An 8,435-nucleotide genomic window follows, 5' to 3' on the forward strand; every position below is an offset into this window, starting at 1 on the left:
TATTACTCAGCCATAAAAAGAAACAAAATTGTCTTATTTGTAGTTAGGTGGATGGACCTAGAGTCTGTCATACAGAGTGAAGTAAGTCAGAAAGAGAAAGACAAATACTGTATGCTAACACATATATATGGAATCTAAGAAAGAAAAATGTCATGAAGAACCTAGGGGTAAGAGAGAAATAAAGACACAGACCTACTAGAGAATGGACTTGAGGATATGGGGAGGGGGAAGGGTAAGCTGTGACAAAGTGAGAGAGTGGCATGGACATATATACACTACCAAACGTAAAATAGATATCTAGTGGGAAGCAGCCGCATAGCACAGGGAGATCACCTCAGTGCTTTGTGACCACCTGGAGAGGTGGGATGGGGATGCTCAGAGGGAGGGAGATGCAAGAGGGAAGAGATATGGGAACATATGCATATGTATAACTGATTCACTTTGTTATAAAGCAGAAACTAACACACCAATGTAAAGGAATTATTCTCCAATAAAGATGTAGAAAAAAAAAAAAGAAGAAAGGGTTCCCTTTTCTGTACACCGTCTCCAGCATTTATTATTTGTAGATTTTCAGTGATGGCCATTCTATCTGCTGTGAGGTGATACCTCATTGTAGTTTTGATTTGAATTTCTCAAAGATTAGTCATGTTGAGCATTCTTTCATGTGATTGAAGGCAATAACTGTATCTTCTTTTAAGAAATGTATATTTAGGTTTTCTGCCAATTTTTGGATTGGGTTGTTTGCTTTTTTGATATTGAGCTACATGAGCTGCTTGCAAATTTTGGAGATTGATCCTTTGTCACTTGCTTCATTTGCAAATATTTTCTCCGATTCTATGGGTTGTCTTTTCCCCTCATTTACGGTTTCCATTCCTGTGCAAAAGCTTTTAATTTCATTAGGTCCCATTTGTTTTTCTTTCCATTTCTCTAGGAAGTGGGTCAAAAAGGATCTTGCTGTGATTTATGTCATAGAGTGTTCTGCCTATGTTTTCCTCTAAGAGTTTGATAGTTTCTGGCCTTACATTTAGGTCTTTAATTCATTTTGAGCTTATTTTTGTGTATGGTGTTAGGGAGTGATCTAATCTCATACTTTTACATGTACCTGTCCAGTTTTCCCAGCACCACTTATTGAGGAGGCTGTCCTTTCTCCACTGTACATTCCTGCTTCCTTTATTAAAGATAAGGTGACCATATGTGCGTGGGTTTATCTCTGGGCTTTCTATCCAGTTCCATTGATCTTATTTTCTGTTTTTGTTCTAGTACCATATTTTCTGGATTACCGTAGCTTTGTAGTATCGTCGGAAGTCAGGGAGTCTGATTCCTCCAGCTGCGCTTTTCATTCTCAAGATTGCTATGGCTCTTCAGGATCTTTTATGTTTACATACAAATTGTGAAATTTTTGTTCTAGTTCTGTGAAAAATACCATTGGTAGTTTTATAGGGAATGCATTGAATCTGTAGATTACTTTGGGTAGTATAGTCATTTCACAGTGTTGATTCTTCCAGTCCAAGAACATGGTATATCTCTCCATCTGTTTGTATCATCTAAAATTTCTTTCATCAGTGTCTTACAGTTTTCTGCATACAGGTATTTTCTCCTTAGGTAGGTTTATTCCTAGATATTTTATTCTTTTTGTTGCAATGGTAAATGGGAGTGTTTTCTTAATTTCACTTTCAGATTTGTTATCATTAGTGTATAGGAGTGCCAGAGATTTCTGTGCCTTAATTTTGTATCTTGCTACTTTACCAAATTCCTTGATTAGCTCTAGTAATTTTCTGGTAGCATCTTTGGGATTCTCTATGTATAGTATCATGTTATCTGCAAACAGTGACATCTTTACTTCTCCTTTTCCCATTTGGATTCCTTTTATTTCTTTTTCTTCTCTGATTGCTGTGGCTAAAACTTCCAAAACTATGTTGAATAATAGTGGTGAGAGTGGGCAACTTTGTCTTCTTCCTGATCTTAGTGGAAATGCTTTCAGTTTTTCACCATTGAGGATGATGTTGGCTGTGGTTTTTTCATATATTGCCTTTATTATGTTGTGGAAAGTTCCCTCTATGCCTACTTTCTGCAGGGTTTTTATCATAAATGGGTGTTGAATTTTGTCGGAAGCTTTCTCTGCATTTATTGAGATGATCATATGGTTTTTCTCCTTCAATTTGTTAATATGGTGTATCACGTTGATTGATTTGCATATATTTAAGAATCCTTGCATCCATGGGATAAGTCCCCCTTGATCATGGTGTATAATCCTTTTAATGTGTTGTTGTATCCTGTTTTCTAGTATTTTGTTGAGCATTTTTGCATCTATATTCATCAGTGATATTGGCCTGTAATTTTTTTTTTGTAGTATCTTTGTCTGGTTTTGGTATCAGGGTGATGTTGGCTTCATAGAATGAGTTTGGGAGTGTTCCTTCCTCTGAAATTTTTTGGAAGAGTTTGAGAAGGATGGGTGTTAGCTCTTCTCTAAATATTTGACAGACTTCACATGTGAAGCCATCTGGTCCTGGACTTTTGTTTGTTGGAAGATTTTTTTTTTTTTTTTGTGGTATGCTGGCCCCTCAGTGTTGTGGCCTCTCTCGTTGTGGAGCACAGTCTCCGGATGCTCAGGCTCAGCAGCCATGGCTCACGGGCCCAGCTGCACCGTGGTATGTGGAATCATCCCGGACTGGGGTACAAACCCATGTCCCTTGCATTGGCAGGCGCACTCTCATCCACTGCTCCACCAGGTAAGCCCTGGAAGATTTTTAATCACAGTTTCAATTTCATTACTTGGGATTTGTCGGTTCATATTTTATATTTCTTCCTGGTTCAGTCTCAGAAGTTTGTGCTTTTCTAAGAATTTTTCCATTTCTTCCATGTTGTCCATTTTTTTTGGCATAGAGTTTCTTGTAGTAGTCCCTTACGATGCTTTGTATTTCTGCGGTGTCTGTTGTAACTTCTCCTTTTTCCTTTCTAATTTTATTGATTTGAGTCTTCTTCTTTTTCTTGATGTGTCTGCCTAATGGTTTATTAATTTTGTTTATCTTCTCAAAGAACCAGCTTTTAGTTTTATTGATCTTTGCTACTGTTTTCTTTTTTTCTATTTCATTTATTTCTGCTTGATATTTATGATTTCTTTCCTTCTACTAACTTTGGGTTTTGTTTGTTCTTCTTTCTCTAATTCCTTAAGGTGAAATGTTAGAAATTTTATTTATATTTCTTGTTTCTTGATGTAGGCTTGTATTGCTATAAACTTGCCTCTTTATACCAAACTGCTTTTGCTGCAGCTCTTAGGTTTAGGATTGTCGTGTTTTCATTATAATTTGTCTGTAGGTATTTTTCCTGATTTCCTCTGATTTCTTTAGTGATCTCTTCGTTATTTAGTAACATATTGTTTAGGCACAATGTGTTTGTGTTTTTTCTGTTTTTTCCCTGTAATTGATTTCTAATCTCATAACATTGTGGTCAGAAAAGAATCTTGATATGATTTCAATTTACTGAGGCTTAATTTGTGACCCAAGATGTGATCTATCCTAGAGAATGTTCTGTGTGCACTTGAGAAGCAAGTGTAATCTGCTCTTTTGGATGGAATTTTCTATAAGTAGCAATTAAACCTATCTGGTCTACTGTGTCATTTAAAGCCTGTTTTCCTTATTAACTTCCTTTTGGATGATCTGTCCATTGGTGTAAGTGAGGTGTTAAATGTCCCCCACTATTATTGTGTTACTGTCAATTTCCTCTTTTATAGCTGTTAGCAGTTTCCTTATGTATTGAGGTGTTCCTATGTTGGGTGCATATATATTTATAATTTTTATATTTTCTTCTTGGATTGATCCCTTGATCATTATGTAGTGTCCTTCCTTGTGTCTTTTAACAGTCTTTATTTTAAACTCATTTTATCTGATATAAGAATTGCTATTCCAGCTTTCTTTTGATTTCCATGGAATATCTTTTCACATCCTCTCATTTTCAGTCTCTATGTGTCCCTAGGTCTGAACTGGGTCTCTTTTAGACAGCATATATATGAGTCTTGTTTTTGTATCCATTCAGCGAGCCTGTGTCTTTTGGTTGGAGCATTTATTCCATTCATGTTTAAGGTAATTATCCATATGTATGTTCCTATTACCATTTTTGTAATTGTTATGGGTGGGGGTTTTTTGTAGGTTCTGTTCATCTCTTGTGTTTCCAACTTAGATAAGTTCCTTTAGCATTTCTTTTAGATCTGGTTTGTTGGTGCTGAATTCTCTTAGCTTTTGCTTGTCTGTAAAGCTTTTGATTTCTCCATCAAATCTGAATGAGATCCGTGTTGTGTAGAATAATCTTGGTTGTAGGTTCTTCCCTTTCATCACTTTAAATATGTCATGTCACTCCCTTCTGGCTTGTAGAGTTTCTGCTGAGAAATCAGCTGTTACCCTTATGGGAGTTCCTTTGTATGTTTTTTGTAGTTTTTCCCTTGTTGCTATCAGTAATTTGTCTTTGTCTTTCATTTTTGTCAATTTGATTACTATGTGTCTCGGCATCTTTCTCCTTGAGTTTATCCTGCCTGGGACACTCTGTGCTTCCTGGACTTGATTAACTATTTCCTTTCCCATGTTAGGGAATCTTTCACTATAATCTCTTCAAACATTTTCTCGGGTCCTTCCTCTCTCTCTTCTCCTTCTGGGACCCCTATAATGCGAATGTTGTTGCTTTTAATGTTGTCCCAGAAGTCTGTGAAGGCTGAATGAAGTCTTTAATGAATGAAGACTTTAATGTTTTCCCAGAAGTCTGAAGGCTGTTTTCATTTCTTTTCATTCTTTATTCTATTCTGTGGCAGTGAATTCCACCATCTGTCTTCCAGGTCATTTATCCGTTCTTCTGCCTCAGTTATTCTGCTATTGATTCCTTCTAGTTTATTTTTCACTTCAGTTATTGTATTATTGATCCCTGTTCATTTGTTCTTTAATTCTTCTAGGTGTTTGTTCTTTAATTCTTCTAGGTCTTTGTTAAAACTTTTTGCATCTTCTCGATCTTTGCCTCCATTCTTGTTCTGAGGTCCTGGATCATCTTCACTATCATTATTCTGAATTCTTTTTCTGGAAGGTTGCCTATGTCCACTTCATTTAGTTGTTTTCCTGGGGTTTTATCTTGTTCCTTCATCTGGTACATAGCTCTCTGCCTTTTCATCTTGTCTATCTTTCTGTGAATGTGGTTTTTGTTGCACAGGCTGCAGGATTCTAGTTCTTCTTGCTTCTGCTGTCTGCCCTCTGGTGGATGAGGTTATCTAAGAGGCTTGTGCAAGGTTCCTGATGGGAGGGACTGGTGGTGGATAGAGCTGGGTGTTGCTCTGGTGGGCAGAGCTCAGTAAAACTTTAATCCGCTTGTCTGCTAATGGGTGGGGCTGGGTTCTCTCCCTGTTGGCTGTTTAGCCTGAGTCAACCCAACACTGGAACCTACCCGGACTCCTCGGTGGGGCTAATGGCCGACTCTGGGAGGGCTCACGCCAAGGAGTACTTCCCAGATCTTCTGCTGCCAGTGTTCTTGTCCTCACGTTGAGCCACAGCTACCCTCAGCCACTGCAGGAGACCCTCCAACATTAGCAGGTAGGTCTGCTTCAGTCTCTATGGGGTCACTGTTCCTTCCCCTGGTCCCGATGAACACACTACTTTGTGTGTGCCCTCCAATAGTGGAGTCCCTGTTTCCCCCAGTCCTGTCAAAGTCGTGCAATCAAATCCCACTAGCTTTCAAAGTCTGATTCTCTAGGAATTCCTCCTCCCGTTGCCGGACCCCCAGGTTGGGAAGCCTGATGTGGGGCTCAGAACTTTCATTCCAGTGGGTGGACTTCTGTGCTATATATGTTCTTTGTGAGTCACCCACCCAGTAGTTATGGGAGTTGATTTTATTGTGATTGCGCCCCTCCTCCCATCTCATTGTGGCTCCTCCTTTGTCTTTGGATGTGGGGTATCTTTTTTGGTGAGTTCCAGTGTCTTCCTGTTGATGACTGTTCAGCAGTTAGTTGTGATTCCAGTGTCCTCATAAGAGGGAGTAAGCGCACGTCCTTCTACTCCGCCATCTTGTTATTTCTATGATTCCATTTATATGAAATATCCAGAATAGTCAAATCCATAGAGACAGAAAATAGATTAGTGGTTTCCAGTGGCTGTGGGATGGAGGATTGGGAGTGACTGCTAATTGGTACATGTTTTCTTTTTGAAGTGATAAAGATATTCTGGAATTAGATAGTGGTAATGGATGCACAATTTTGTGTATACTTTAAAATGCTGAATTGTATACTATAAAAAGGTGAATTTATGGTATATGGATTAATTTTCAATTTTAAAAACTGGAAACAACCAAAGTATCCACAAACATCCATGAATAGATAATTATTTAAATAAAAAATTATGGTAAGTCCATACAATGGGTTTGTGTGCAGCCATTAAAAGGACCTTTAAAAATGAGAATAAAGAACATGTTACATGGAAAAATCACCAAGCTACATGGTTAACTTTAAAAAAACACCCTACCAAAATGGTGAATGTATGATCACCTTTGTGAAATGAAAAGCAACACATATGCAGGTAGATGCAACTCTCACACACATATCTGTGTTTATGTGTGTGTTTGTGTAAACATATACAAATTTATATTCTGCTCTTCTCCACGCTATTAATTATTGAATCATGACTATAATGGCCAACTTTGGATATTTTTACTTTTCATTGGATCTTTCTGCAGTATTAATTTTTTCTAATCTTACACTATTTTATCTCTTTTACTTATTTAATCTTTTGAATGTTTATAGAGGCTATCTACATAGAGAGATAATAGATCTTGTTACTTTCTTCTTTGTGTTTCATAGAATTCTAAAAAATTCTAAGTGAAATATTACATTAAAAACCTGAAGTAAGGGCTTCCCTGGTGGCGCAGTGGTTAAGAGCCCGCCTGCCAATGCAGGGGATGCAGGTTCGTGCCCCGGTCCGGGAGGATCCTGCATTCCGCAGAGGAGCTAGGCCCATGAGCCGTGGTCTCTGAGCCTGCGCGTCCGGAGCCTGTGTTCCACAGCGGGAGGGACCGCAGCAAGTGAGAGGCCCGCGTGCCGAAAAAGTAAAATAAAAAACCTGAAGTAAAACACACACACAAAAATACATGTAGTCTTCCTCCAAATCATTCTTATTTTTCATTTTATGAGGATGTTACAGGGACCCCATGGTTCTTATCCTTAGATTTTTACCTTAAAAAAATTAACAGAGAAGTCCTTTATATTTGTTCAAAGAAGAGAAAAATTCTTGGCCTTAAGATGAAAGCTAATTTCCAGAAAAAACAAAATGAATCAACGAACTCCTCAATTAAAAAACCCTAAATGAAAACAGATTACTATCGCCCAGAGGGTTCAGTTTTGTTCTCTGTTGTCATCCTTTGAGCACTTGAAATTATGAAAGAAATTCAGATCTATAGTCCTTCACCTTGGCAATGCCCTCTTCTTGTTCCATGTTTCACATGCAGCTAGTTCATCAATGTTGAAAAAAAAAAAGGCTGAACTTGGAAAAAATGATGGGGAAAAATCATTTTGAAACCTAGAAGTAAAAGGCTTTAGTTTTCCATTCTAGTATAACAAAAAAACACAAAAATCCAGTTGTGAGTATAATGGTGGTTGACAGGGCTGGGGAGAGGGGATTATGTGAAGTTGTTTAATGGGTATAAAAAATTCTGGACTTTGGTTGTACAACTCTGTGAATATACTTAGCATGACTGAACTGTACACTTAAAAAAGGTTAATATAGTCAATTTTACGTTATATGCATTTTAATGCAGTTTAAAATAAAAATAAATAAATCCATTTAAAGTATAAATGGTTCGGGTTGATGTCAGCAGCTCTAAGTTGGGAATGTTTTCAACTCAAGTCAAATGTTTCCCATAAATCAAACCCACCTGGATTTGATACAATTTTTAATTCCAGTCATTTTACTAAAATAGGCACATATTTCTCTTAATTTACTAAAACTATATCTATAGCTATAAAACAACTTAATTTCCAATTTTACTCTTAAAGTCTTTTGTCTTGCAAGATTTAGAGACCCCTGTAAAAAGATTGTGAAAATATTACTACATTTACTTTGGGAAATAATAAATAGTCTGATATATACACACACACACACACACACACAAAACTCCAAGGTTTGACTTGTACAACTGGATAGAAGTGTGACATTCACTGAAATGAAGAGTAGGAAAGGAGCAAGTTTGGAGGATTAGGGCTAGATCAACTGTTCTCAAAAGGTATGATTTCCCCCCCAGGGGACATTTGGGAGTACCTGGAGACATTTCTGGTTACCACACCTGGAGGCAGTTGCGGGATGTGGGGGGCATGCTATTGGCCTGGGTTGGGATACTGTTAAACATCCTACAGTGCACAGGACAGGCTCCCACCAGAAAGAGTGATCTGTCCCCAAATGTCAATAGTGCCAAGAGTG

This window comes from Monodon monoceros, unplaced genomic scaffold (genome assembly GCF_005190385.1).
Source record: "Monodon monoceros isolate NGI ecotype Baffin Bay Population unplaced genomic scaffold, NGI_Narwhal_1 Super_Scaffold_22, whole genome shotgun sequence".
Lineage (NCBI taxonomy): Eukaryota > Metazoa > Chordata > Mammalia > Artiodactyla > Monodontidae > Monodon > Monodon monoceros.